This window comes from Podarcis liolepis, assembly GCF_965112155.1.
Source record: "Podarcis liolepis genome assembly, chromosome: 15".
NCBI classification, from domain to species: Eukaryota; Metazoa; Chordata; class Lepidosauria; order Squamata; family Lacertidae; genus Podarcis; species Podarcis liolepis.
Window position 1 is genome coordinate 4,526,009 of NC_139566.1, and position 27,676 is coordinate 4,553,684.

Sequence of the window (27,676 nt, forward strand, 5' to 3'; positions counted from 1 at the left end):
CTAGTGGCTCCAAGCCTGAGGAAAATGGCTGCCTGCTTCTCCCTCTCGCACAAGTTTTGTTGTTGAGTTGTTTAGCCGTGTCCGCCTCTTCGTGACCCCCTGGACCAGAGCACGCCAGGCACTCCTGTCTTCCACTGCCTCCCGCAGTTTGGTCAAACTCATGTCTGTAGCTTCGAGAACACTGTCCACCATCTCATCCTCCGTCGTCCCCTTCTCCTTGTGCCCTCCATCTTTCCCAACATCAGGGTCTTTTTCAGAGAGTCTTCTCTTCTCAGGAGGTGGCCAAAGTCTTTTTTCCCCCCAGTAAATATTTTTATTGAGTTTTAACAAATAAAACAAAATACAATAAAACAAAATACAAAAACAAAAAGAATACAAAGTCACAAAATACGGTACAAAAATACAAACATTAAACACAACAAAAGAAGAAAAAAAAGAAAAAAGAGATAAAAACACATGTAATAACAAAAAACAAAAATTCCCTCTTTCTTAATTTCTCATCTTCAATTAACTTATTTTCCCGACTTCCTCACGTCTCCCATTCTTGTGTCCCTTTTAAAAATTAATTCAGCAAATTCATATCCTATTAATTTATCTATTATTGATCCAATCTTACATTTTACTTTGTTGCTAGAACCCCTGCGGTTCATTTCAATGTCATCAACATTCAAAAATTTTACAATGTTACTGCAAATAAATTTTAAATTTCCTCCAATCTTCCTCCACCGACTCCTCTCCCTGGTCTCGGATTCTGCCAGTCATTTCCGCCATCTCCATATAGTCTATTAGTTGCATCTGCCAGTCTTCCATGGTGGGTAAATCTTGTGTCTTCCAATGCTTTGCGATGAGGATTCTTGCTGCTGCTGTGGCATACATAAAAAAGGTTCTGTCCATTTTTAACACCGATTGGTCCACTATGCCCTTCTTGCAGTCCATGGGACTCTCAAGGGTCTCCTCCAGCACCACAATTCAAAAGCATCCATTCTTCGGCGATCAGCCTTCTTTATGGTCCAGCTCTCACTTCCATCCATCACTACTGGGAAAACCAGAACTTGAACTATACGGACCTTTGTTGGCAAGGTGGTGTCTCTGCTTTTTAAGTGTGTGGCAAAGGACTGCGCTGAGATGAGAACAGGGTGGAAAGGAAGGGCAGTGCTCTGCTCCTCATACCCTGAAGAAACAACTCCCAGAGCCGGCCCTACCATTGGGCAGAGTGAACCAGAGGACGATGGGAGAAACTTGTAGTGGTTTTATTTATTTATTTGATAATAATTTTTATTAGTTTTCAATTACAATAACCCAGTGCTTTTTTCCCCTGCGGGGATGCAGTGGTACGCATTCCCCTAAACATTTTGTGAATCTAAGTTTGGCCTCATTGAGGAGCAGTATTTCAGCATGAGTAGGAAAATGAGAGTACCCCTAAACATTTTTTTTAGAAAAAAGCTCTGCAATAATCCAAGAATAACCTCATTATAAAAATGCCAATTTAGAATACAATTACTAATACCAATCCTTCAGGTACCAAATTATATCATTTAAATGCCCCCCCCCCGTGTGCTAGAATTGATGGTTTGATGATTTACTTTATTTCTGCGTTCCAAAATCTTTTCAATTACACTCTGGTCAAAATAAAAATCCCTTATATAACAACTGCAATATTCCACACATTAAATGGTTTATAAAACCACAGGTGGGGCACTCAAACTATATCCTCGCTCTTCCTGTGTGTGGCAATTATTCTGCTCCTCATACCCAGGAGTTGCTGTTTACCATTCTGGAAATCGGAATGGGGTGAAAAGGCATTTTCTCATCCCACTGGAATGCCGCCCCAGTTCTTCATCAAGACAGCCACCAGTCTGTGTTACTGGAATCCCCCAGAAGGCAGACGCCTCCAGAGAAAAGACAAAACAATTTTCACAATACATAATTAAACTGCGGAACTCCCTCCCACAGGAGACAGCGATGGCCGCCAATTTGGATGGCTCTGAAAGGCGATGAGGCAGTTTCGTGGAGGATAATAAGGCTATCAGTGGCTACTGGCCATGGAGCCTGCCTTCTCCTCCTCTGCATTCTGCCTCTGGGAAGAGCATTGCTGCTGCGCTCTGGTCCTGCTTCTCAGAAGATGTGAGAAATAATATATTGTTGCCTATTCGTTGTTTATGTTTTATTCATACATTTATTTGAGCCCACACATTTCATTAATCCATAGCTTGGCCATGTTTGCACAAGATGCTTCTAAGCAATTGTTTACCTTAACATTAGCAATTATTGATTCCCTTTTTTATTCTTTATTTGCCTCTCATAAACAAACAAACAGACAGACAGGCAGACAGACAGACAGACAGACATATGCCTGCTAGGCTACTGGGCATAGAAGCGAAGCTGATGGCTTAGGGTGATAAAAGTAACCACAAGAACATTGCAAGGTACACATTGCAAGGTACGCAGGATGTAGCTAGCGGCTGTGAACATGAACATATCTACATACCTGTTGGTTAAGCACCTGTCTTTATCTGATAAGAAACTGACTTGACCTTATATGAAGGAACAGTCAGCGGTTAGGGCAGGCATAGGCAAACTCAGCTCTCCAGATGTTTTGGGACTACAACTCCCATCATCCCTGACCACTGGTCCTGTGAGCTAGGGATGATGGGAGTTGTAGTCCCAAAACATCTGTAGGGCCGAGTTTCCCTATACCTGAGTTAGGGGCATAGAAGATAGAACAGCTTGTGGTCAGCGGTACATAATTTAAGACCACTCTGCAGTAAAGACGTTCTGCTGATGCTGCAATAAAACTCTCTGCTGAGGGAGAAGCAGGCGGCCATTTTCCTCGCGAGAGCAACGGCTTGGAGCCACTAGTCCTCTCCATGTGACATTGCTGTGGGGCTTCAGAGCGGTTCTCTGTTTTCCACTGAAGGAGAGACAAGAGCCTTTGAGGAAACAGCTCTCTAGTCCCTGTGGCAAATGGCTGAGGCCCAGAGCCTTTCCTTTACAGTGGATTCTAGCGGCCATCTTGAGCCCACAGCAAAAGGGCCGTTTCCGCTTCCCACAGAGGCAAAAGGCTCTTCCCATGACTTTGGGACTCTCTGTGCCTTCTTCCATGCATCTCTTACGCCCATCTCTTGTGGCTCATGGCTATGGAGTTATGCAACCCCTGAGCCAGGAAGATAAGGAACTGTGCAACATTTAGGAGACATCTGCAGGCAGCTCTGTGTAGGGAAGTTTTTTAATGTTGAATGCTTACTGTATATATGATGGAAGCCACCAAGAACTGCTGGGGCAACCCAGTCAGATGGGAGAGGCATTGTTAAGTCGTGGGTTGACATAGCAGCCGGCACAGCGATTTCTTCAAGTAGCTCTTTATTATGGTAAGCTGGAATAGAACTGACTGCGAACAGCTCAGCCGGCCTGTATTTATAGGCAGCCGGCTGTCAACATTGTAACCACAACAGCCCAGAGTTCCCGCCTAAAATAACTGGCACGGACCTGAGTGAAAACTATCTACAGACCTGAGTGAAAACTATATACAGTATCCCCCTGTTGGCCCAGGGTGAAACTACACTACATAACACCCCTCCCCACCGAGATAAGGCGTTAGTTACAATCGTAATGGTTTCCTTATATACAGCACTACGCGTAATGGTTCAATTAGGCACAAAAGCATATCGGTTACATTTCCCATACTTAGACCAACAGTGATACCTGTCCAACAACATAGTCCTTTAAATAAGTTGGGCGCTTGGAAGCTCTGCCAGACCGCCGGGGACTGGTAGCCAAGTCCGGAGGGCCACACAGTTCTCGCTGAGGCTGTGGTGCGACCCTAGGTGGCGTTGGAACCAACTCCCCTGGATCCGCTGCTGTGGGTGGAGCCTCCGCAAGTGGAGTGGTCTGAGTCTGTTCTGAAACGGCTTGGTTCGGCTCCACGCTGGCAGTTTGCGAGGGAGGTGTAGGTGGGGCCTCGCCATCTGTACGTGTCTCTTCTGGAGCCGCAAGCGCAGTTGGGGGCACCTCGGTAGTGTCCAAGTCCCCAACCCTGCGCCTAAGCTGGTCTATGTGCCGTCGCCACAAGCGTCCGTCTTCGAGTGCCACCTGGTACGAGCGAGGTCCAGTGACTCCCACTACTGTGGCTGGCACCCAAGGGATGTCCCCCACATAGTTCCGGGCAAAGACCTGGTTTCCTGGGACAAATGACCGTGGTGCGTTGGCACAGCCTGGGGGTTCAGCCACGGCAAAGTCTGGGTGTAGCCGGTCGAGCGGTGACCTGAGGCGGCGGCCCATAAGCAGTTCAGCAGGACTCCTCCCTGTGGCCGCATGAGGGGTGATGTGTTGCACGAACAAGTATTCGGCGACCCGCTCATGCCAGTCTCCCCGGTCCAGGCGCGCCAGTGCCTCTTTTGTCGAGCGCACCATTCTTTCCGCTTGCCCGTTGCTGGATGGATGAAAAGGTGCCGTTAGGGCATGGCGGATGCCCAGTCCCAAAAGATACCGCTCAAACGTGCCTGACGTGAACTGCGGTCCGTTGTCAGAGACAAGGACATCAGGACACCCATGCGTTGCAAACAGGCCTCGCAGCACCCGGATGACAGCTTCGGTAGTGGTGGAATAGGCGTCCACCACTACCATAAAGGTCCGGCCGTGAAAGGGGCCAGCCAGATCGATGTGCACCCTCGACCAGGGTGTCTTTGGCGTCTCCCAGGTGTGTCCCTTAGCTGCCGGTGGTGCAGGCCTCGACTCCTGGCACGCTTGACAGGCGGACACCCAGGCAGTGATGGCATCGTCCATATTAGGCCACCAGACGTAACACCGAGCCAACGCCTTCATTTTGACAATTCCCGGGTGGCCAACGTGCAGAGCCTCCAGGACGCGCTGACGGAGTCCCTGGGGAATCACGACGCGGTCTCCCCACAGCAGACAGCCGCGATGAGCTGAGAGTTCATGTTGTCTGGTTGCGAAGGGCTGGAACTCCGATGCAAAAGGCCCTTGTGGCCACCCCCTCCACACCCAGTTGAGCACCCGGCTGATGGTGCGATCCTGGGCAGATGCGGAGGCCACAGTGGCAGCCGATACAGGCGCTGCCGGAAGATCCTCAATCAGAAGGAGCGATGAAGCTGGAGCCGGGTCTTCCACAAATGCTGGAAGAGGGCAACGGCTGAGGGCGTCGGCATGGCCCATCGATTTCCCCGGGCGATGGATGAGCCGGTAGTGGTAGGCAGCCAGGAAAACAGTCCAGCGCAGCATGCGTGGTGAGAGGACCGGTGGAGTTGGACGATCACCGGCGAGGAGGCCCAGGAGTGGCTTGTGGTCAGTGATGAGGTCAAAAGTCCTGCCATAGAGGTATTCATGGAACCTCTTCACTCCAGCCACAAGTGCCAATGCCTCCTTGTCGAGCTGGCTGTAATTCCGTTCCATCGGAGATAGTGTCCTGGAAAAGTAGGCGAGCGGTGCTTCTCTTCCATCTGGAAAACGGTGACTAAGGACAGCACCGATGCCAAAAGGTGAGGCGTCGCAGGCAAGGACCAGCGGCCTGGATTCACTGTACTGTACCAGCACACTGTCTGAAGAAAGGAGAGCCTTGACCGCGTTGAAGGCCGCCGTCTCCCGATGACCCCAGGCCCAAGGCGTCTTAGTGCTAAGGAGTCGATGGAGAGGCTCAGCCACTGTGGCTTTGTGGGGCAGAATGCCCCCCGGTGGGTGACGATCGTCTGGGCTTCAGCAGTGGCATCATCGACTGGCAGTTGTTGATAGGCTTGGGCAAGGTCCAGCTTAGCGAAGACCTTACCCTCACCCAGGGAATGCAGCAGGTGTTGGACAACAGGAACCGGATAAGCGTGCTGCTGAAGTGCCTTGTTGATCGTGCACTTGTAGTCAGCGCAGATTCTCACCGACCCATCTGGCTTGACAGGCGTGACGATGGGGGTTTCCCACTTTGCGTGGTCAACCGGCTCCAAAACTCCTTGGGCGATCAGTTTGTCCAGTTGTTCGTCCACCTTAGCCTTGAGAGCAAAGGGAACCCGGCGTGGCTTTAGCTTGATGGGGGCGACTTGTGGATCAAGGCTAAAGGAGATGGGCGTACCTGTATATTGGCCCAAGGTGCCGTCAAAAACCTCGGCAAAGTCTTTGACCAGACCCTCAGTCTCTGCGTTAGAGATGCAGTTGATGCCGGTGACTTCCAGGCCGAGGGCATCAAACCAGTCTAGCCCTAGGAGGCTTGGCCGCTGACCTTCGACCACCACCAACCGGAGCAGGCCCGAAAAATCCTTGAAGGCGATCCGGAACCGGCCAACGCCTACCACGGGAATGTCGTTTCCCTGGTAGTCTCTCAGGTGTACGCGGTGAGAGTCGAGTTGCCTTTTGGACACTCTGGGTACCAGTCTTTTGATGGTGCTCCATGACACGATGGACAGGGCAGACCCGGTGTCGATCTCCATGTCACATGGAGCTCCTTCAATGAGCACCGTGACGTTCAGCTTGCGTCGCGTAGGCGAGTCGGTTTGGCCAATCATGGTTCCAGACGGGCAGCGGCAGTTGGTGAGAGCGAAACAACTTTCCTTGGCAGACTGGAGTGAAGACTTGGACTTGCGAGTCGATGAAGGGGGGGTGTCAGACGGAGCCGATCGGCAGACCTTAGCGATGTGGCCCCTTCTGGAACACTTCCTACAGATGGCATCTCTGAATCGACACTTGGCACGGGAATGGTTGCCTCCGCAGCCAGCACATTTCGGTTGGCCCTTGGACTTCTGTTGGAACTTCCTGCGCTCCCGCTTTGTCTGGTGCACGTCATCGTCTTCACTGGAGGATGCCTCCTCACTGCTGGCCTCTTCATGATGCACCGGAACTGGCTCCCTAGCAAGACGCGGGCTGCTGGACTTGCGGATCTCCTGGGCGGAGCGTTCAGCAGCTTCTGAGGCCACAGCTTCCTCAATGGCTTTCTGTAGCGTGAGGTCTGGCTTGGCTAGGAGGCGCCGTTGCAGATGGATGTCCCGGACCCCGCAGACGATTCGATCCATCAGGGCATCGTCTAAGTCTCGGAACTCACAGTGCATTGCAGCCTGTCGCAGGGCGGTGGTGTAGTTGTTGATTGACTCCCCCTCTGCCTGGTTCCGGTGGTAGAACGCATGGCGGGCAGCAATCTTGGACGGCTTTGGTGCATAGTGGTTGCGGAGCTTCTCTTGGATCGTGTCCCATGGTGTTGCCTGGACTGCTTCAGGCGCAACCAACGCTCGGGCCGTCTCAAACACCTCAGGCCCACAGAGGCTGAGGAATAGGCCCCGCTTCCGATCCTTTGATACTGCTGTCAGCTCGTTGGCTTGGAGGTAGCAGTCGAACCGAGCGAGGTAGGAGTCCCATGATTCAGAGGCTGGCGCAAACGGCGGTAGAGGCACAAGTGAAGCCATGATTCCGATGCCGGCGTGAAGGGCGATGGATGGAACACAGTGCTCTAGCCAGAACAGTCAGCTCTGAATTGGTTCTGCCCAGTGATTTCGCTCAGTGATTTCGCTCTGTGATTCAGCTCAGTGATTCAGCTTAGTTCAGAGGCTGGCCGCATCTGGCTGTGCTCTGATGTCCATCTATCCCACCTTCGTCGCCAGTGTTAAGTCGTGGGTTGACATAGCAGCCGGCACAGCGATTTCTTCAAGTAGCTCTTTATTATGGTAAGCTGGAATAGAACTGACTGCGAACAGCTCAGCCGGCCTGTATTTATAGGCAGCCGGCTGTCAACATTGTAACCACAACAGCCCAGAGTTCCCGCCTAAAATAACTGGCACGGACCTGAGTGAAAACTATCTACAGACCTGAGTGAAAACTATATACAGTATCCCCCTGTTGGCCCAGGGTGAAACTACACTACATAACAGGCATAATAATAATAATAATAATAATAATAATAATAATAATGGCATAGGGCATCTCTATTTTCATGTTGGAGGGTATGTATGGGCCTTTAGAGGAGTTCTCTGACTTCCCCAGAAGGAGAGACACCAGCCTCTTAGGGAACATCTCTCTCTTCCCCGTGCCAAACGACTGAGGCCCAGAGCCTTTCCTTCATACAGTAATGGATTCCAGCCGCCATCTTGAGCCCCACAGCCAAAGGGCCGCTTCCGCTTCCCACAGGGAGGCAGAGAGTCCTTCCCACCATGATAGGACTCTTTGTGACTTCTTCACTGCACATCTGAGGCCATTTCAGCTCTTGTGAGGGGAAGTGGCTCATTTCAGAGACCGGAAATGCCGAGGGGAGCCATCATTTCCCCTCTCTCTTATGGCTCCTCTGAAGGACTGAGGGGGAAATGTAGACTGGAGCAGCCACACTTTTGGGGGCTGACATTCCTTTTTTAAAAAAATAATAATAATTTTTATTGATTTTCCAACCATTTGAACACAATAAAACAGAAAAAACGAAAAAGAAAAAGCGAAGAAAAAACGTAAGATTAACAAAACAAGACACAAACCATGTAAAACACAAAACAATTTCAATATCTAAACTTTCATTCCCTTATTTCCACGAACTCCTCACGCCTCCCTTTCTGTATTCCACTTCTATTAATTGTTTCTGCAATTCCTTTTCATCTTCCTCTGTTTTCTATCCTATAATTATCTTAACATATTCTAATCTTATTTTTCCCTTTAATACTCTATTTCAATTTATACTTAATTCCTTATAACATTTCTACTAAAGCCATATAACTTCATTCCAACATTTTTCTAACATTCATTATTTTTACAATATTTCTATACATAGTCTTAAACTTTTTCCAGTTTTCTTCCACCGACTCTTCTCCCTGGTCTCGGATTTCTGCCAGTCGTTTCTGCCAATTCCATATAGTCCATCAACTTCATCTGCCATTCTTCCCGGATAGATAAATCTTTTGTCTTCCAGTACTTTACAATGAGTATTCTTGCTGCTATTGTTGCATACATGAGACAATTTCTATCCTTCTTTAACACCAATTGACCGACCATGCCCAGGAGAAAGACCTCTGGTTTCTTCAAAAGGGTATATTTAAATACCTTTTTCATTTCGTTAAGAATCATCTCCCAGAGTGTCTTAATCCTTGGGCATGTCCACCAAAGGTGAACTCTAATCCTCAAATTTGTCTGTTTTTCCTTAAATTCAGTCATAGCGAGCGTCAACTTATGTTCATCAAATTGCCTCTGTAGGGCTGGGGCTCTCTTTCTCTTTCTCTCCAGTTGTGTTTCTGTACCTTCAACAGCAACAGCTTTTTCCTTGACTTCCTCCACAGCTTGCCATATCAAAATAGGTTCTTGTATCAATTTCTGGGTGGTTTCTGTATTGGTATTGTCCATACTCCCTGCATTCAAGTCAACCTCAACAATTGAAACATCCACCTTCGCATTTATCCTGTCCATTTTCCTGTGAAGCTGATCCAATGAGTCATTTATCTTATATAATGCCGCCACCAAAGCCTCTTCTGTCAACATTCCTCTTAGTTTCTAATATACTAGTACAGAGACAGCAACAAAAAGAAGAGGAGGGCTTAATAATAAACCTCTCCAGCTTTTTCCCTGGCCTCCTCCGCAGTTTGCCGTATCGAAATAGGTTCCTGTGTCAATTTCTGGGTAGTTTCTATATTAGTATTATTTATACTTTCTATATTTAAGTTAGTTTTAATGATTGAAACATCCACTTTCGCATTTATCGTGTCCATTTTCCTGTGAAGCTGATCCAATGAATCATTTATCTTAAATAATGCCGCCACTAGAGCCTCTTCTGTCAACATTTCTCTTGGTTTACATATACTGGTACAAAGGCTCAGAAAAAGCCGGGGGGGGGGCTGATGGTGAACCTCTCCTGGATTGTTGCCAAGTCCTCCCAGACCTTCATGCTTTGTCAGCAGTTGACTGGTCTGTTTTTCCTCTTCCATTTACCATAACACTTAAAAGATCAAGGTCAGTCCCAGAGTCTCACAATTTTTAACTTGCAGCTGGAAATTCCCCTAGTCCAGCTCTTGTAAAGCAACCGGTTTCAAAGGCTTCCACTAGGGGGAAACAGTTTCTATTTGCAATAGTCAATAGTATCCTCTTTTAAACGATCTGAAAATTAGTTTCAAGTTAGTTTCAATTTTCAGTTACTTTTACTCCTTTTTAAAGCAGCCGGAAACAGTAGAAACAATGTATTTCTCTTGTTTAACTAGCTGTCAATGAACGTTCCAAAGTGCGTCAGACCTACTAGCAGCCCGTTTCCAGGGTCAGAGCGGCGGTGTTTTAGATCTCTTCGCTCTCTCCTGCAGGCATATTCAGTCCACAACTTCCCCCCCCCTTCTCCTGCCTCCAAAGGGGGGTTTTGTTCTTTACCGATGGAAATTTAATCTTTTACAAAAGACTTTCCAGGACTCCAGCTTGCAGCTTCATTGCCTCAGTCTATTTACAAAAGGGGGAGGCGGACTTCCTGTTTTGAACCTCCCCGCTTCGATACCAAATTATACTTTTAGAAATCCAATTCTCCCGTTTCAGCTCTACTCACAGGTAATTACTTTAAGGTCAAATTGTCCACAGGAAAAAGTCAGCGCTCTCCGGCAACGGCTGTGCGGCTTCGCTCCGTGGAAGAAGCAGACGATTCGAAGCACCGCGCCACTCACCCCACGTCGCTCCGGAGACCCAAAAATGGGTTTCCCCGCGAGTAGGGGAGGCGCAGAAGGTGCCCGCTGAATCCCACGTTAACAGGCTTCTCCCGCCTGTGATTTTTACGAGTCTCCACGTTCGCCGTGGCGGCCAGACCCAATTTTTCCATGGGGCAAATTCCTCCCGGTCAGAGGAATTCCGCCATTGCCGATGGCGCCAACCCGGAAGTCCTCAAGGATATCCTCTTTAAGGGATCCGGGGTGTGTGGATCCTGTCCAATGCCTGTCCCCCCCTCACAGTGCTACAATTCCCAGCACCCTTAAAGATCTACAGTGCCTAAGAATAATAATAATAATAATAATAATAATAATAATAATAATAATAATAATAATAATAATAATTTATTCATACCCCACCCATCAGGCTGGGTTTCCTCAGCCACTCTGAGCGGCTTCCAACAAAAGATTAAAATACAATAATTCATCAAATATTAAAGCCTTCCCTAAACTGAATTCTATGAAGAGGGAAAAGTGCTTTAAATGTGTTTCAACGATGAAGTTTGTCTGTAGCCATGATGCTCCACATGTGATGCTTCGGAAGCATGAAGGCTTAAGAAAAAAACCCAAATCCCATAAAGAGGAACACGAAGAACTTCCAAGATGAAGCTGATCCAAAAGAAAGCAAAGCAGTTTCCTGAGCCAAGACGTCGCCTGACATGAAAGATAGCATCTTACAACATAGTAAGATTGGTTTACATGGTCTGGGAGGGTGGCCAGGAGCATTCTGGTAAAGTCTAGACTTTATTGAGGTGGAGTATAATTAGCCAAATTAGTGACGCCATGTTGCCCGAAAAGTCCAGAGAGAAACCGTATAAAAGGCTTTTCCACCAGTGCCTTGAAACATCTCCTTTCTCCTGTCACTCGGTTTCTCCATCACTTGGTAAGTTGTCTTTCATTGAATCGCTTCTTAGAGGAGAGAAGGAAGGAACTGTTTGATTATGGAACAGAGATCTTTTTGAAATTTGGTTTGACTCAATTAGCTGTCAATTGAGAGACAAGAAGCAGTTTTGGGAAGAAGAACTCAAATCTCTACATCCTAGGAGTTGTGTTACTGGGATTGTTTTGGGCTCAACAGAAAATTTTAACCTAGAGTTGTATTGGGGCTTTTAGAAATGCGAAACTGGGTACTTTCATGGTTGGAGCCAGCTAGGAAAAGAAGATAGTAAAAGGCGAAAGATTTATATGATCTGAAGAGAAACCAGAGTATCATTTTCCCTCTCTCTTATGGCTCCTCTGAAGGACTGAGGGGGAAATGTAGACTGGAGCAGCCACACTTTGGGGGGCTGACATTCCTGAGGTAGAAAAATGGGGGGAAGAGGAAAAACAGAAGAGGCTCGGTTTTTTTTGCAGGAGGATTTGAAGTGGGAGCCATTTGTTTGATAAATGCCACCACCACTATGGACCCTTGTTTAATTTTTGCTGCTGTTGTTCTCCATGCCTCAGAAAACAACCACAACCGCAAACTATATGTGTTTTATTTGATCGCTTGGGTTCTAATCTGCTAGAAGAATAGAGGAGTCAGCCTTCTGCCATGTGTCTGCTCTGAGGCACTGAGGAGGTAAAAAGGAGGCTGGGGCAGCCATGTTGCCGCTGGGGGCGACCTTCCTGAGGTAAAAAAAAAAAGGGAGGGAAAATGGAAGATTTCAGGTTGCAGCCATTCGCTTGATAACTCTTGTCCCCTCTGGCTTTCTTAACTCTTCTGTTACAATCCAGCAGTATAGTAATCTCATGAAATGAATAAATTAATATTAAGTAAGTAGGTATTTATCCTTCCAGGCTCAAAGCATATGTGTTTTCACACACACACACACACACACACACACACACATAATTCCGTTTATTGTGAGGACCATGCCTGTACACAAACATCAACACAACAATAGTTAAAAATATTAAAATTCATTACATACTATGCCAACAAAACCTTCATCCCACAAAATAGAAAGAGAGGGAAAACAAGGAACGATTTAAGCAGACGATGAAGGGGTCTTTACATTGTCATCCATAAATCTTTCCCTGGCTTTCATGGCCTTCATCACAAAAACCGCTACCACATGGGTAATACGTGGGTTTGCATCAACTAACAAGAATTTTTCTCTATCTTCAGGATTGGTTATAGAGTTGGGTATAATTTGCAGCAATGCGTCTCTAAAGCCCGAGTAGATGGGGCAATAGAGGAGGTAATGTGTAAGATCCTCTTTAATTTTCATAAGGCAAGGGCATAGACGATGTTCTACTGGGGTTTTTGTGAATCTACCGGTCAGATATGCAGTTGGCAATGTTTGAAACCGTGCCATAGTGAAAGCTCTCTGAAGGGTGGGATCAGTGATCTCCACCAAGTAGTTGGCACAGATTTTGACTGCTTTTACTCGGGGAAACTAGTAGGAAAACCCAGAGTTTTTTATCTTTGTGGAGTCCAAAAAGGCGTCTTTTTCAAAGATCCATTCCCGAACTTTATCAGGGCTCCACAATTTGAGGGTATTAAACTCAGGTAGATTGTATCTGGATAGGATATCTAGTCGGTTTTTACACCAAGTGGTATTATTTTGTAATGATACAAAGGCTTGTTTAGCCAATAAGGTGTTCGGGGCATCTGTGAGGTTGGTGAAAAAACGCAGGAATCTTAAGTGGGCCCTGGCAGACACAGAAGGTAATCCTACTTCCACTCTTAGGAGAGCTGCCGGAGTACTCTGAGGGAGGCCTAGAATTCTTCTGAGGTAAAAAATTTGGAAGATTTCAAGCCGTTCTAACAGCTTCTGATTCCATCCCCAGAGTTCTACTCCATATGACATCTGGGGAATCACTTTTCCAACAAAAGCTTTTAGTGCCGGGGTCACCAGTTGCCCTCCCCTCGAATAAAAAAAGCTGAGCAGAGCACCGATTGTCCTACGTGTTAGAAGGGCTACAGTCTTGAAGTGGGCAAGCCAGCTAGATGTAGCTTGGAAAGTGATACCAAGATATTTAAAAAAAAGACACTGTTCAATTTTGTGTTCATCTAAAGACCATCTAAATGTGTGGCGAGCTCTAGTAAATACCACAATTTTTGTTTTGTCATAATTTATCTTTAGAGAGTTTTGGGAACAATAAGCTGCGAGCCCCTCCAGCATGCTGTGTAGGCCCCTTCGAGTGAGTGCCATGACAGCCATGTCATCTGCATATAGCAATATATTCAGGTGTTTGCCTTCCAGGGCAGGAGCTGATGACTTATACTTTGCCATATGTTGAACAGTGTCGTTTATATAGAAGTTAAAGAGGAACGGCGCTAACAAACAGCCCTGTTTAACCCCTTTCCCCAGTGGCAGTGGGTCAGTATAGTTGCCTGACATCCCAGTTCTGATTTTAACTGTGGTGTCTGAATGTAACTCTCTAAGTATTTTGAGAAGTCGTCTATCAATATCTGTTTCATATAGTTTTTGCCATAATTTGTCCCTACAGATTGAATCAAAAGCGGATGTGAGATCTACAAAAGCCACAAAAAGTTTGCTCTTATGTGCCTTTGTATACTTATCTATCATTGTCTGTAGTACCAAACAATGGCCTGTTGTACTATGGCCCTTTCTAAACCCTGCCTGTTCCGGATTAAGCAGGTTAGAGTGGTCAGCCCAGTCAACCAGTTTATTTAGCAGGTATCGAGTATAAAGTTTATACACAATGTCCAGGAGACTTATGGGGTGATAGTTTGAGGGGTCTTGGGGGTCTCCCTTCTTATAGATGGGGACTACCAGGCTCAGTTTCCAGTTTTCTGGGATTTTGCATGTATCATTTATTACCGTAAAAAGTTGGGCCAAAATAGCAGCCCACCACTGGGCATTTAATTTAAGCACCTCAGGAGGAATCATATCTTCACCGGGAGCTTTGCCATTCTTGAGTGTTTTAATTAGCAGTAAACATTCTGATTCGGTAACAGGATCCCAGCCCATTAATAGATCATTTTTAAGAGGAGGAAACTGGCTCAGTTTAGCAATGTTTGGAGCTGTATATAGCCGGGAAAAATGTTGGACTCGATGGCCCTTGTGGTCTCTTCCAACTCTATGATTCTATGATTCTATTATCTCATGAAATGAATAAATTAATATTAAGTAAGTAGGTATTTATCCTTCCAGGCTCAAAGCATATGTGTTTTCATGACCACAAGGACTTGCAAAATCCATTTTTGCTGCCTTCTTATTCTAGGGCTGCCATACGGTGGGGAATCGCTAAGCAAAATGTCGTCTGGGCAGATTCTTGCTGAATGTTCGGGAAAATCTAGACGTATGGCAAGTTTAATAATAATAATAAAGCCCCCAGAGCTTTTCCAGATGTTCAAACAAAACAAACAAGAAGCACCTCAACAACTTTGAAACTCCCCACAAAAAAAGCAGCTCGACAGCTCTGTCCAGATTTCCACTTTGGGGAATATGGCAACCCTAATTAATCCCCAAACCATGAGTTGATAATTTAGAAGTAACTGATCAGCCTCAGAGTGTGAGGCCAGCAGTATTTCCCAGGACGTGGGGTTTCCGATATTTTTTGAACTGTCCGCTTTCAGGAGACACTTTCCATACCGACCCAAATTTTAGAGAACAACATAATTTCCCCTCAGAAACGAACAGCTGAGGAAATGCTTCCTTGGCAAGGCACCCTCTGTAATCAAAGGTGCCGAGCTGCCTGCCAGAGACTGAGCTATTATGTATCATTACTATTGCTTTTAAAGGTGTAGATCATGCCTGAGAAGCGCTAATGAGTGCACCGACTAATTAACAAGGGAAACCACCCCAGATGAGTAGGAGCATCAAACTCCATTGGCAGAGCCCATGAGTTGCAAACAGAAGATCAACCCCCAGCAGCGTCTCCAGGTCGGACTGGGAGGACTGGAGACAAGGCTGACGTTGGGCTCCCATCCCCAAACACGCCACGACTCTTGCTTGAAAGGAAGAAAGGCGGATAAAATCATGATATGGAACTGACGACAATAGGCAGGACTATGAGGATGTGGAAAATGCTTTGGAATTCAGACCGTGGGAAGTCAAAAAAAACAAGATTACAATTTGGAAGACAATTGGACTTTTTATTTTAGTTTTTTATCTTTATTGGATTGGATTTGATATGTTAATTGGATGTTCTTATTGGAAAATTAATAAACGCTTTTTTAAAAAAGAGGAAGGAAGGAAGAAAAGCATCTTTATTCAGGCCATTAGCGCAAGCTTAGAAGTCAATACATGAGCAAGGGTGCAGGTTCATAACTGAACAGAATCTATGGAAATGTCCTGACAGTTGACATGCACACCGGCAGGCTTTTAAGGATGATACTCGCAAAACAATTTTTCTGCTGTCTGTGCATCCGGGCAGCTTTGTCTGATTCCAGCTGCCAAGGGGGCACCTGTTTCTCCGTGACAAGCCTGCGTCCTGCCTGCCACCCCTTTCTGATCCCTCATTCTGGTCAAACGCCTTCTCCCCAATTAACAGACCCTCCTACAGTCCTGCAGACTGAGCTGCCTTCCCAGGATCTCTGTAAAAATTCATCTCACGGTTGCATAGGGAATGCATCTCATCCTTCCCTTTGCCCTGGCCCAGCCGGCTAAAAACGGCCCCAGCCGGGAATCCTCAGGGGAAGATGTGCAGCTCTTGAGGGTTGCTTGGCGCAAATGGAGGAAAGATACACAGTCAGCAGAGCTAGAAGGAAGATTTGTAAGGAAAGAGTAATGTGGGACAGAGCAAAGATGAGGTGTGGGCGGCTACGGATGTCAGAAAAGATGGCATCCCTGTCATCGCGGAGACCTGGCTGGCCTCCGAGATTACGAACCATCTCCAGGTTTGTTATTTCAGTTTCCAGCTGGGGGCTTTCCTTTAGGGTGGGGAACGTGGGCTATTCTAGGGTCCACATTCTGAATGGCATTACAGTGAGTGACATTATGACTTCATCAGTCGATTTTCTGACTAACATTATGGCTTCTTTAGCTGATATTGCAAAACGAAAAGGAGGGGAAATTGGTCCCATGTCTGGCATCCTCAGCACCATAGGGGTGGATCCCATGCTGACAGTGGACATCTTGGAGGAGTCTTGGAGAACCTGAAATGAGAACATTTTCAAGGATACTTTCAGGTCACCCAGCAGCTGCAGGTGGAGGAGCAGGGAAGCGAACCTGGTTCCCCATATTACGTGACTACCGCTCTTAACCACTACACCACACTGGCTCTGGAAGATGATGGTTGTAGTTTGGCCATGTCTGGAGGGCCAGAGGTTCCCCACCTCTCTTCACCAGAAAGAAGGATTCCCTTTCCAGGGTTTCAGGGGAGCACCTGGCTCTGCCAGACCTGCCTCATGCAAGAAAGGGTCAGTGGGGCTGGAACAAGGCAGCCCTGCATAGAGTGAGCCTCAAAAACCCAGTTCAGCTGCTCCATGGGCAGCAGGTGTGACCATGGCCAGAGCAGCTTTCTCCAGAAAGACAGGGAACAGGGACACTAGGCAAGGTTTTGCAAAAACACTCAGGACCACGGCTGCTATCTTCTTTTCCTAGCTGGCTCCAACCATGAAAGTACCCAGTTTCGCATTTCTAAAAGCCCCAATACAACTCTAGGTTAAAATTTTCTGTTGAGCCCAAAACAATCCCAGTAACACAACTCCTAGGATGTAGAGATTTGAGTTCTTCTTCCCAAAACTGCTTCTTGTCTCTCAATTGACAGCTAATTGAGTCAAACCAAATTTCAAAAAGATCTCTGTTCCATAATCAAACAGTTCCTTCCTTCTCTCCTCTAAGAAGAAATTCAGTTAAAGACAACTTACCAAGTGATGGAGAAGCCGAGTGGCGGAAGAGAGGAGATGTTTCAAGGCACTGGTGGAAAAGCCTTTTATATGGTTTCTCTCTGGACTTTTCGGACAACATGGCGTCACTAATTTGGCTAAGTATACCCCACCCCAGTCAAGTATAGACTTTACCAGAATGCTCCTGGGCACCCTCCCAGACCCTGTAACCCAATTGTAAGATGTTATATTTCATGTCAGGCGACGTCTTGGCTCAGGATCTGCTTTGCTTTGTTTTGGCTCAGCTTCATCTTGGAAGTTCTTCGTGTTCCTCTTTATGGGATTTGGGTTTTTTCCTTAAGCTTTCATGCTTCTGAAGCATCACATGTGGAGCATCATGGCTACAGACAAACTACACATTTAAAACACTTTTCCCTCTTCATAGAATTCAGTTTAGGGAAGGCTTTAATATTTGATGAATTATTGTATTTTAATCTTTTGTTGGAAGCCGCTCAGAGTGGCTGGGGAAACCCAGCCTGATGGGTGGGGTATGAATAAATTATTATTATTATTATTATTATTATTAGGCACTGTAGATCTTTAAGGGCGCTGGGAATTGTAGCACTGTGAGGGGGGGACAGGCATTGGACAGGATCCACACACCCCGGATCCCTTAAAGAGGATGTCCTTAATGAGGAGGGGCAGGCAGAGGCTACAACCTCCCCTCCATCCAAACAAAGGCTTACCTGCATTTCCCAGCAGCGGGTACCCAGAGGCAGAAATCGGAGGAGGGAGAAGGCAGACTCCATGGCCAGTAGCCACTGATAGCCTTATTATCCTCCACAAAACTGCCTCATCGCCTTTCATTTTTTTTTTTAAAAAAAGTTTTTATTGCTGTCAGGGGTTTAGGAGCAGAGGCAAGGGCAAGGGAGGAAACAGAGAGCGAAGGGGAGGAGGCAGAAGAAAAGATGAGTGATGACGACGACCCGAGATCTCCGAGTCTTTCCAGTGAATCAGAGGATTCACTGAAAGGAGCACCAGTGGCCAGGGCAAGGGGGGAGTCTAGGGGGGCACCCCAGGAAGATAGAGCCAGAGGGGACTCAGAGGAGAGCAGTTGGAAATCGGGACCAGCGTCACCGCCAGAGAGCAGGGAAGAGGAAAGGAGCCAGGGGGCAAGCGCTGGCAGCTCACCACAGGAGGGAGGGCACGAGTCAGGAGTGGCCACACCTCCATCGGGGAGCGAAGAAACGGTTAAGCGGAAAGTGGAAGGTTGGGCGCGCGCGCCAAGTTCAAATGCAGAGGAAGGTGGCGCAGTAAGCAGCCCGGAAAGGGAGCCAGGTCCTAAAGCCCGGCGCAAGGAGACAGGAGGGTCCGGGGGGTCAGCGTCAGAAGAATCCCGGAAGGAAGAGACCCCGGGGGGTAGAGGGACCCAGAGGAGGACAGTCAGGCGGAAAAGGTGGAGCCGGGCTAGGATATTAAGTTGGTGCACACGGGGCGGAGACTCAGACGGAGCTTCGCCGATCTAGCTACTAGACGTAGAGTTGCGCGCAGCAGCGTGAGAATGGAAACTGTAACTCAATAAAGACTTTTACTTAATGATCGCTGGCTAGCGTGATCCTCTGTGAGCTAGGATCTTCAAGCAGCTCTGACAGTAAGCTCCGTCTCCGAATTGTGGGCATCTACAGCCTCGAGGAGGGGAGAGAAGCAGGTGCCTACTAGCGAGCTCACGAACGGCAGACGACATGACGGCTGAGCAGCAGATAGAGGAACTCAGAAAAGCAGTGTCACAACTGAATGCCGAGGCTCTCGCATCCAGGAAGAGAGAGGAGGAGGCAGCTGCCGCCTGCAGGGATCTCCAGGTCAGGTTAGACGTGCTGACAAAGCAGACACCCAGGCAGGAGGGAATTGGGTTGGCGAGACGAACAGGCGGTCTGGTCTCTCACTTCGATGGGAACCTGCAACAGTATCCCAACTTTAGAGCAGACGTACTGTGCGCACTGCAACTGCTGAATAAAGACTTTAGAGATGAGCAAGAGAAAGTGGGATTCATCATGTCCCATTTGCATGGGGATGCTAAAGCATGGCTGCGCAATTTATGGAGAGATAAGGATCCGGCGCTCCAAAATGCGGATGCCTTTATTAAAGCGATGGATGGGTGTTTTTTATCAAGCATTGATGTGGATCTTGCCCGGAAGGAGGTGCATGGACTAAGGCAAGGGAGGGCCAGCGTGAGGCAGTACCATGCCCGCTTTTTCGCTTTGGTCAGTGCCCTGGAATGGGACAGAGATTCGGCCCCTGTAAGAGACCTCTTTTGGGAGGGGCTGCACAGCTCGATTAAAGATGAGATCGCGAGGGGGGAGAGACCCCGGACCACCCAGGAGGTCATTCAGAGGGCACTGGCAGTGGGGGTGCGGCTGGAAGAACGTCCGTGGAGCAGGGACGAAGGGCGTGGAGGGCGCGAACCAGCCAGGGGCTCCTCCTTCCTTCCCAGAGAAGCAGCGCGTGCGCAATCCACGCCTCCGCCAGGAGGAGGAGCGGAACCTATGGAGGTTGGAGGTGCAAGGGCTCAGTCAGCAACCAGAGCCCTAGCACCGGCAGCAGTGAAAGCGAAGCCTCCTAGAGGGAACAGGAAGTGTTACGTCTGTGAGGAGCCAGGGCATATGGCGAAAGAGTGTCCCCAGAGGCTCCACAAGCTCACTGCAGCCTCAGCAATGGTGACTGCAGCAACGCAGCAAGGAGGACCACAGCAGGGAAACGACGCAGTCTGGCTGGAGGAAGAGGCCCTGGGGCCCAGCCAGACGTGTTAGTGACGCAGTCCCCAGAGATTTTACAGCCCGTGAACCCCCTCCCGCCCAAACCAGTAGTGAGGCTCACCGCATCTCTCCAGCTGCCCAATGGAATCACCATGGACGTGCCAATCACAGTTGACTCGGGCAGCAATGCGGACTTTATAGGGCAGGACTTTGTCGACAAACACGTCTCCACGGGGGTCACGCCGTTCTTCGCCAACAACGGGAGGCACCCCAGAACCTTCCCGGGACTGGAAAGAATGGGGGACGGGGAGCCGCAGACAGCAGATGCGTTCGCGTCGGAGCTGCAGGAAGTCCACGATCAGCTGAGGCGCCACCTGGAGCTGGCCAAGCACGCATACAAGGTACAAGCGGACAAACACAGAAGGGTTGGCGAAGAGCTCCACGTGGGAGACTGGGTCTGGTTAGCAGCCCACGCAGTGCCGGCCAGGTCGTTGGCCAAGAAGAAACTAGGGCATAAACAACTGGGGCCCTACCAAGTCGAAGAGCAGGTCAACCCGGTAGCTTTCAGACTGGCACTTCCGGAGGGTTCCAGAATGCATCCGGTATTCCACAGATCGGTGCTCACTCCCTACAAGGCACCGCACAGGTTCCAGGAACCCGGAACGGCGCCGAGTCCGGTCAGAGACAGAACAGGGCACGCGGGAGTGGCACAGAAGGAGCGCATCAACGAAGTCACGGAGATTTTGGACTCCAGATGGGGGGAAGAGGGGGTAGAATACTTTCTCGCCAAGGAGGGCACCCCGGCCAGTGCGAACAGCTGGGTGCCGGGCTACGCCTTGGACGAACCTCTGCTCAAAGACGAGTTTCATGCCCTCTTCCCACATAGACCTATGCCAGCAGACTTTTTCGACGACTGGCTTTTCACGCCCACGCTTTCGGCCAGCACGTTCCGGGGGTTCGACTCGGACGAGGACCCGACACGAGACGTCCGTTCCCCGGAGGGGTCACCCTCGGGATCTGCATCAGAACCCTCGTATTGGTGGGACGATAGGCCAGAGGAGCAGTTCCGCAGAAAGTGGCTGGAATGCTCAGGACGAGCAACGCCGCCAGGAGGAAGTGAGGGAGAGACGGACATGGACATTTTCGGGGACGACCCTGGTTTCGAGCACGGCGGCATGGAGATGGAAGCGGAGGTGACCGTCGTCGACGAGAGCAGGGAGGAAGACCCGGGAGACTTCAGATGGAGACCCGCCACGGGAAGCGAACGATATCCGACGTTCGTCCCTTTGCAACAGCAGCACCCAGCTCCAGCACCGGAAGGAGGGGAGGGGGGAATGGGGGGCTTCGAGGGGGGATGGATGTCAGGGGTTTAGGAGCAGAGGCAAGGGCAAGGGAGGAAACAGAGAGCGAAGGGGAGGAGGCAGAAGAAAAGATGAGTGATGACGACGACCCGAGATCTCCGAGTCTTTCCAGTGAATCAGAGGATTCACAGAAAGGAGCACCAGTGGCCAGGGCAAGGGGGGAGTCTAGGGGGGCACCCCAGGAAGATAGAGCCAGAGGGGACTCAGAGGAGAGCAGTTGGAAATCGGGACCAGCGTCACCGCCAGAGAGCAGGGAAGAGGAAAGGAGCCAGGGGGCAAGCGCTGGCAGCTCACCACAGGAGGGAGGGCACGAGTCAGGAGTGGCCACACCTCCATCGGGGAGCGAAGAAACGGTTAAGCGGAAAGTGGAAGGTTGGGCGCGCGCGCCAAGTTCAAATGCAGAGGAAGGTGGCGCAGTAAGCAGCCCGGAAAGGGAGCCAGGTCCTAAAGCCCGGCGCAAGGAGACAGGAGGGTCCGGGGGGTCAGCGTCAGAAGAATCCCGGAAGGAAGAGACCCCGGGGGGTAGAGGGACCCAGAGGAGGACAGTCAGGCGGAAAAGGTGGAGCCGGGCTAGGATATTAAGTTGGTGCACACGGGGCGGAGACTCAGACGGAGCTTCGCCGATCTAGCTACTAGACGTAGAGTTGCGCGCAGCAGCGTGAGAATGGAAACTGTAACTCAATAAAGACTTTTACTTAATGATCGCTGGCTAGCGTGATCCTCTGTGAGCTAGGATCTTCAAGCAGCTCTGACAATTGCGTTTCTTTTCCATTAGTTCACAACATCTGTTACAAAACAGTGAGCAAGAAACAATTTTTATAAATAGACAGATATAAAAAGATAAAGAGTAAGAAGAAAGAAAAGAAAGGGGAAAAAAAGAGAAAATTAGATTTCATATTATCTTTCCAAAAGTTATTCTCCTGTGGACCTCCTCACGTCCTCCCAACATTGCATTCTTTAAACTCACATTGTCAGCAATTTGTTACCTTATTTCACAACTTACTGTACCTTTCAATTATTATGTAACCAATTTCAAAAAAAGATTGTAATTCCATTTTAGTACCTTTATAATAAACATAATATATTTGTCTCAAATTGTCTTATTTTCCTCTGTTATAACTTACTTTGTCATTTACCTAATTAAATTGCAGGAGCTTACCATTTCCTAATCGTACACATTCTTAACATTCAAACAACTTATAGTACTTTTGCAAATAGTCCTTGAATTTTTTCCAGTCCTCCTCAACTTTTTCTTCGCTCAGATCTCGGATTCTGCCAGTCATTTCTGCTAATTCCATATAGTCCATCATCTGCGTCTGCCAGTCCTCCAGTGTGGGTAAATCTTGTGTCTTCCAGTGCTTTGCGATAAGAATTCTTGCTGCTGTGGTTGTATACATAAACAGGGTTCTATCCTTTTTTAGCACCTTCCGGTCCACCATGCCCAGGAGGAAGGCCTCCGGTTTCTTGGGGAAGGTATATTTAAATACCTTTTTCAGTTCATTATATATCATTTCCCAGAAGGCCTTCACTTTCAGGCAGGTCCACCAGAGGTGAAAGAATGTCCCTTCTGTCTCCTTACATTTCCAACATTTATTGTCAGACAGGTGATATATCTTAGCTAACATGACTGGGGTCATGTACCACCGGTATACCATTTTCATAATGTTCTCTTTCAGGGCAGTACATGCCGTAAACTTCATACCGGTGTTCCACAACCTTTCCCAGTCCTCAAACATAATGTTATGTCCAACATCCTGTGCCCATTTTATCATAGCAGATTTAACTGTTTCATCCTGTGTATTCCATTTAAGCAGCAAGTTATACATTCTCGAAAGTACCTTGGTCTTTGGTTCTAGCAATTCCATTTCCAATTTAGATTTTTCCACCTGAAAACCAACTTTTTTATCCATTTTAAAAACCTCTTGAATTTGAGCATAATGTAGCCAGTCTCGCACCTTACTTTTTAATTTATCCTGGCTCTGCAGCTTCCAGTTATCTCCAGATCTCTCAATTAATTCCCAATATTTTGGCCAGTAGGCCTCCATATTGGGTCTTTTTTTTTGGAGCCTTGGCTTCCATCGGTGATAGCCACCTCGGGGTCTTGCCTTCTAGTAAATCCTTATACTTCAACCAGACGGCAAAAATTGTTTTCCTGACAATATGGTTTTTGAACAGTTTATGAACTTTCGCCTTGTCATACCACAGATATGCATGCCAACCAAAGGCATTGTCAAACCCTTCCAGATCTAGGACATCAGTGTTCTCCAACAGGAACCAATCCTTCAACCAACAGAAGGCTGCAGCTTCATAATACAACCTCAAGTCCGGCAGGGCAAACCCCCCTCTTTCTTTCGAGTCAGTTAGTATTTTAAATTTTATTCGGGGCTTTTTGCCCTGCCAGACAAACCTAGATATGTCCTTCTGCCATTTTCCAAAGCATTCCACTCTGTCCACGATCTGTAGGGTTTGAAACAAGAATAACATTTTCGGCAAGACACACATCTTTATAGCTGCAATTCGACCTGACAAGGTAAGTTTCAGTCTTGACCAAATTTCCAAGTCCTTTTTAATTTCCGACCAACATTTTTCATAATTATCTTTAAATAGATTCAAGTTTTTGGTGGACAAGAATACCCCCAGGTATTTCACTTTTTTAACCACACTTAATTCTGTTTCTTTCTGGTACCCATCTGTTTCTGTAGATGTCAAATTTTTAACCAAAACCTTAGTTTTTTGCTTGTTTAACTTAAATCCCGCCACCCGACCAAACTCCGAAATAAGTTCAAGCACTCTTTTTGTACTAGATTCTGGCTCCTGTAATGTTAAAACTAGGTCATCTGCAAAAGCTTTCAGTTTGTATTGTTTTACTCCGACCTCTATACCTTGCACCAACCGATCCTCCCTAATCATGTTCAGCAACACCTCCAGGACAGAAATAAATAACAGAGGAGATAGAGGGCACCCCTGTCGTGTCCCTTTTTCAATTTTGAGTTCCTCCGACACCACATTGTTCACTATCAGTTTAGCTTTTTGTTCTGAGTAGATTGCGTCTATTCCATTTTCAAACCCCCGCCCCACTCCCATCCCTTCCAAGTTTTTCTTCATGAACAGCCAAGAAATGTTGTCAAATGCTTTCTCCGCATCAATAAAGATTAGGGCCGCCCTTGTGTTCCTAATCCGCAAAAGCTCCAAAATGTCTATAATGTTCCTGGTGTTATCAGACATATGTCTACCAGGGAGAAAGCCTGCTTGGTCCTTATGAATTACTTCATTTAGTACTTTTTTAAATCTACTTGCCAAAATGTCTGCAAATATTTTGTAATCCACATTCAAGAGTGAGATGGGACGGTAGTTCTTAAGCTGGGTCTTTTCCAGTTCTGATTTAGGTATCAATGTGATGAATGCTTCTTTCCACGTTTCCGGTGCCCTCTTCCCCTCCATAATCTGGTTACATACCTCCATCAAAGGTTGTATCAAATAGTCCTTCAAAGTCTTATAATATTTGGAGGTAAGCCCGTCCGGGCCTGGAGATTTGCCAAGTTGCATATTCTGGATGGCACCTTCAATTTCCTGTTGAGTTATTTTGCAATTCAAGATTGATCTTTTATCTTGGCTTATTTTTGATAGTCCATTTGTCTTTAAAAAATGGTCTATTTCAGGTTCTTTCTGAGGCCCTTGTGCATAAAGGTCTTTCTGAGGCCCTTGTGCATAAAGGCCTCATCGCCTTTCAAAGCCATCCAAGTTGGCGGCCATCGCTGTCTCCTGTGGGTGGGAGTTCCGCAGTTTAATTATGTATTATGAAAATTGTTTTCTCTTTTCTCTGGAGGCGTCTGCCTTTTGGGGGATTCCAGTAACACAGGGTGGTGGCTGTCTTGATTAAGAACTGGGGTAGCATTCCAGTGGGATGAGAAAATGCCATTTTGCCCCACGCCGATTTCCATAATGGTAAACAGCAACTCCTGGGTATGAGGAGCAGAGCGCTGCCCTTCCTCTTCACCCTGTTCTCATCTCAGCGCAGTCCTTTGCCACACACCAACCCTTGTGCGAGAGGGAGAAGCAGGCGGCCATTTTCCTCGGGAGAGCAACGGCTTGGAGCCACTAGTCCTCTCCATGGAACATTGCTGTGGGGCTTCAGAGCGGTTCTCTGTTTTCCACTAAAGGAGAGAGAAGAGCCTTTGAGGAAACAGCTCTCTAGTCCCTGTGGCAAATGGCTGAGGCCCAGAGCCTTTCCTTTACAGTGGATTCCAGCGGCCATCTTGAGCCCACAGCAAAAGGGCCGTTTCCGCTTCCCACAGAGGCAAAAGGCTCTTCCCATGACTATGGGACTCTCTGTGCCTTCTTCCATGCATCTCTTATGCCCATCTCTTGTGGCTCATTTCAGGGAACCAAAAGAACAAGGGAAACCATTTTCTCTCTGAAGGACTCCAAAGGGGGGGGGGAGACACACGGTAAAGGGACCCCTGACCATTAGGTCCAGTCGTGGCCGACTCTGGGGTTGTGGTGCTCATCTCACTTTATTGGTCAAGGGAGCCTGCGCGCAGCTTCCGGGTCATGTGGCCAGCATGACTAAGCTGCTTCTGGAGAACCAGAGCAGCGCACGGAAACACCGTTTACCTTCCCGCCAGAGTGGTACCTATTTATCTACTTGCACTTTGACGTGCTTCTGAACTGCTAGGTTGGCAAGAGCAGGGACCGAGCAACGGGAGCTCACCCCATCGCAGGGATTCGAACCGCCGACCTTTTGATCTGCAAGTCCTAGGCTCTGTGGTTTAACCCACAGCACCACCTGTGTCCCTTGATGTTCTATTATGTTTCTGTATATGCTGGAAGCTGCCCAGAGTGACTGAGGTGACCCAATCAGAGGGCGGGGTAGAAAAAAACAAAATTAAAATAATTATTACCATTATTCTTATTCAGGAAGACAATAAAACGCACCAAATTCCATTAGAAGGAACATGAAGAACATCATGCAAAGTGAAGCCAAGCAAAAAAACCACCCCATAATGGCATGCTAAGCAAAGGAGGATGCTGAAATGACAGTAATTCATCCAAACACATAACATTAGAGTCAAGTTGCATCTGAATTGCTAGGAACATCAAGTGAATCTAGGTGGGGTAAAGGTAGTCAAATTAGTGACCCCGTGCCAACATATTTTCTTCAAAGCACAGAGAGAACCCATGTAAAATACCATACCCAACAGCTTAATTACCACCTGCTACACTGCTTCACAGCTGTAAAACTAGGTCACGTTATTTGCTCGGGCCCTTAAAGACATACACATCTTGTGAAACAATAATGAACCTTCAAATTTAAAGAGACCATTCAACAGATTCAGATTCAGTTTCCAAAAATGGTATGAGAACTGAAAAACACCAGCCTTCGAATTGCACATTTGTATGAATTTGTGGGGACGAGGATGGTGCTGTGGTCTAAACCACTGAGCCTAGGGCTTGCCGATCAGGAGGTCAGCGGTTTGAATCCCCGCGACGGGGTGAGCTCCCGTTGCTTGGTCCCTGCTCCTGCCAACCTAGCAGTTCGAAAGCACCCCAAAAAGTGCGAGGAGATAAATAGGTACTGCTCTGGCTTAGTCATGCTGGCCACATGACCCGGAAAAACTGTCTGCGGACAAACGCCAGCTCCCTCGGCCTCTAAAGCTAGATGAGCGCTGCAACCCCAGAGTCGTTCGCGACTGGACTTAACTGTCAGGGGTCCTTTACCTTTTATGAATTTGTGATGCAGGTCCCCAACCAATTAATTACTTTGCAAAGCTAAGCTGGGTCCCGTATGGTTTCAGATTGGATGGGGGACTATGTGTTGAGATTCCCTGGGGGGCTGGACTAGATGGCTTTTGGGTTCCCTTCCATGATTCTATGTGCTAATGTAGAGGTCAGCAAACTTTTTCAGCAGTTCACTGTCCCTCAGACCTTGTGGGGGGCCGGACTATATTTTGAAGGGAAAAAATGAACAAATTCCTATGCCCCACAAACAACCCAGAGGTGCATTTCAAATAAAAGCACGCATTCTACTCATGTAAAAACACCAGGCAGGCCCCACAAATAACCCAGAGATGCATATAAAATAAAAGGACGCATTCCACTCATGTAAAAGCTGGCTGATTCTTGGACCATCCACTGTCAGGGAACCGCAGGCAGCGAGGGAGGAAAGAATTAGAGGATACAGGGAACGATCTCCACTGCTCAGTA

At 47.8% G+C, this 27,676-nt stretch overlaps 1 long non-coding RNA gene across 1 annotated transcript in view; it reads left to right on the plus strand.

Annotated features, from left to right (window-relative positions):
• The first annotated feature begins 11,949 nt into the window (after positions 1-11,949).
• Positions 11,950-27,676, plus strand: part of LOC310694389 — a 56,043-nt gene continuing 40,316 nt past the window's right edge. The window contains exon 1 of the long non-coding RNA XR_014519650.1: positions 11,950-12,247. This is a non-coding gene — a long non-coding RNA (uncharacterized lncRNA). The remainder of the gene's footprint in view (positions 12,248-27,676) is intronic.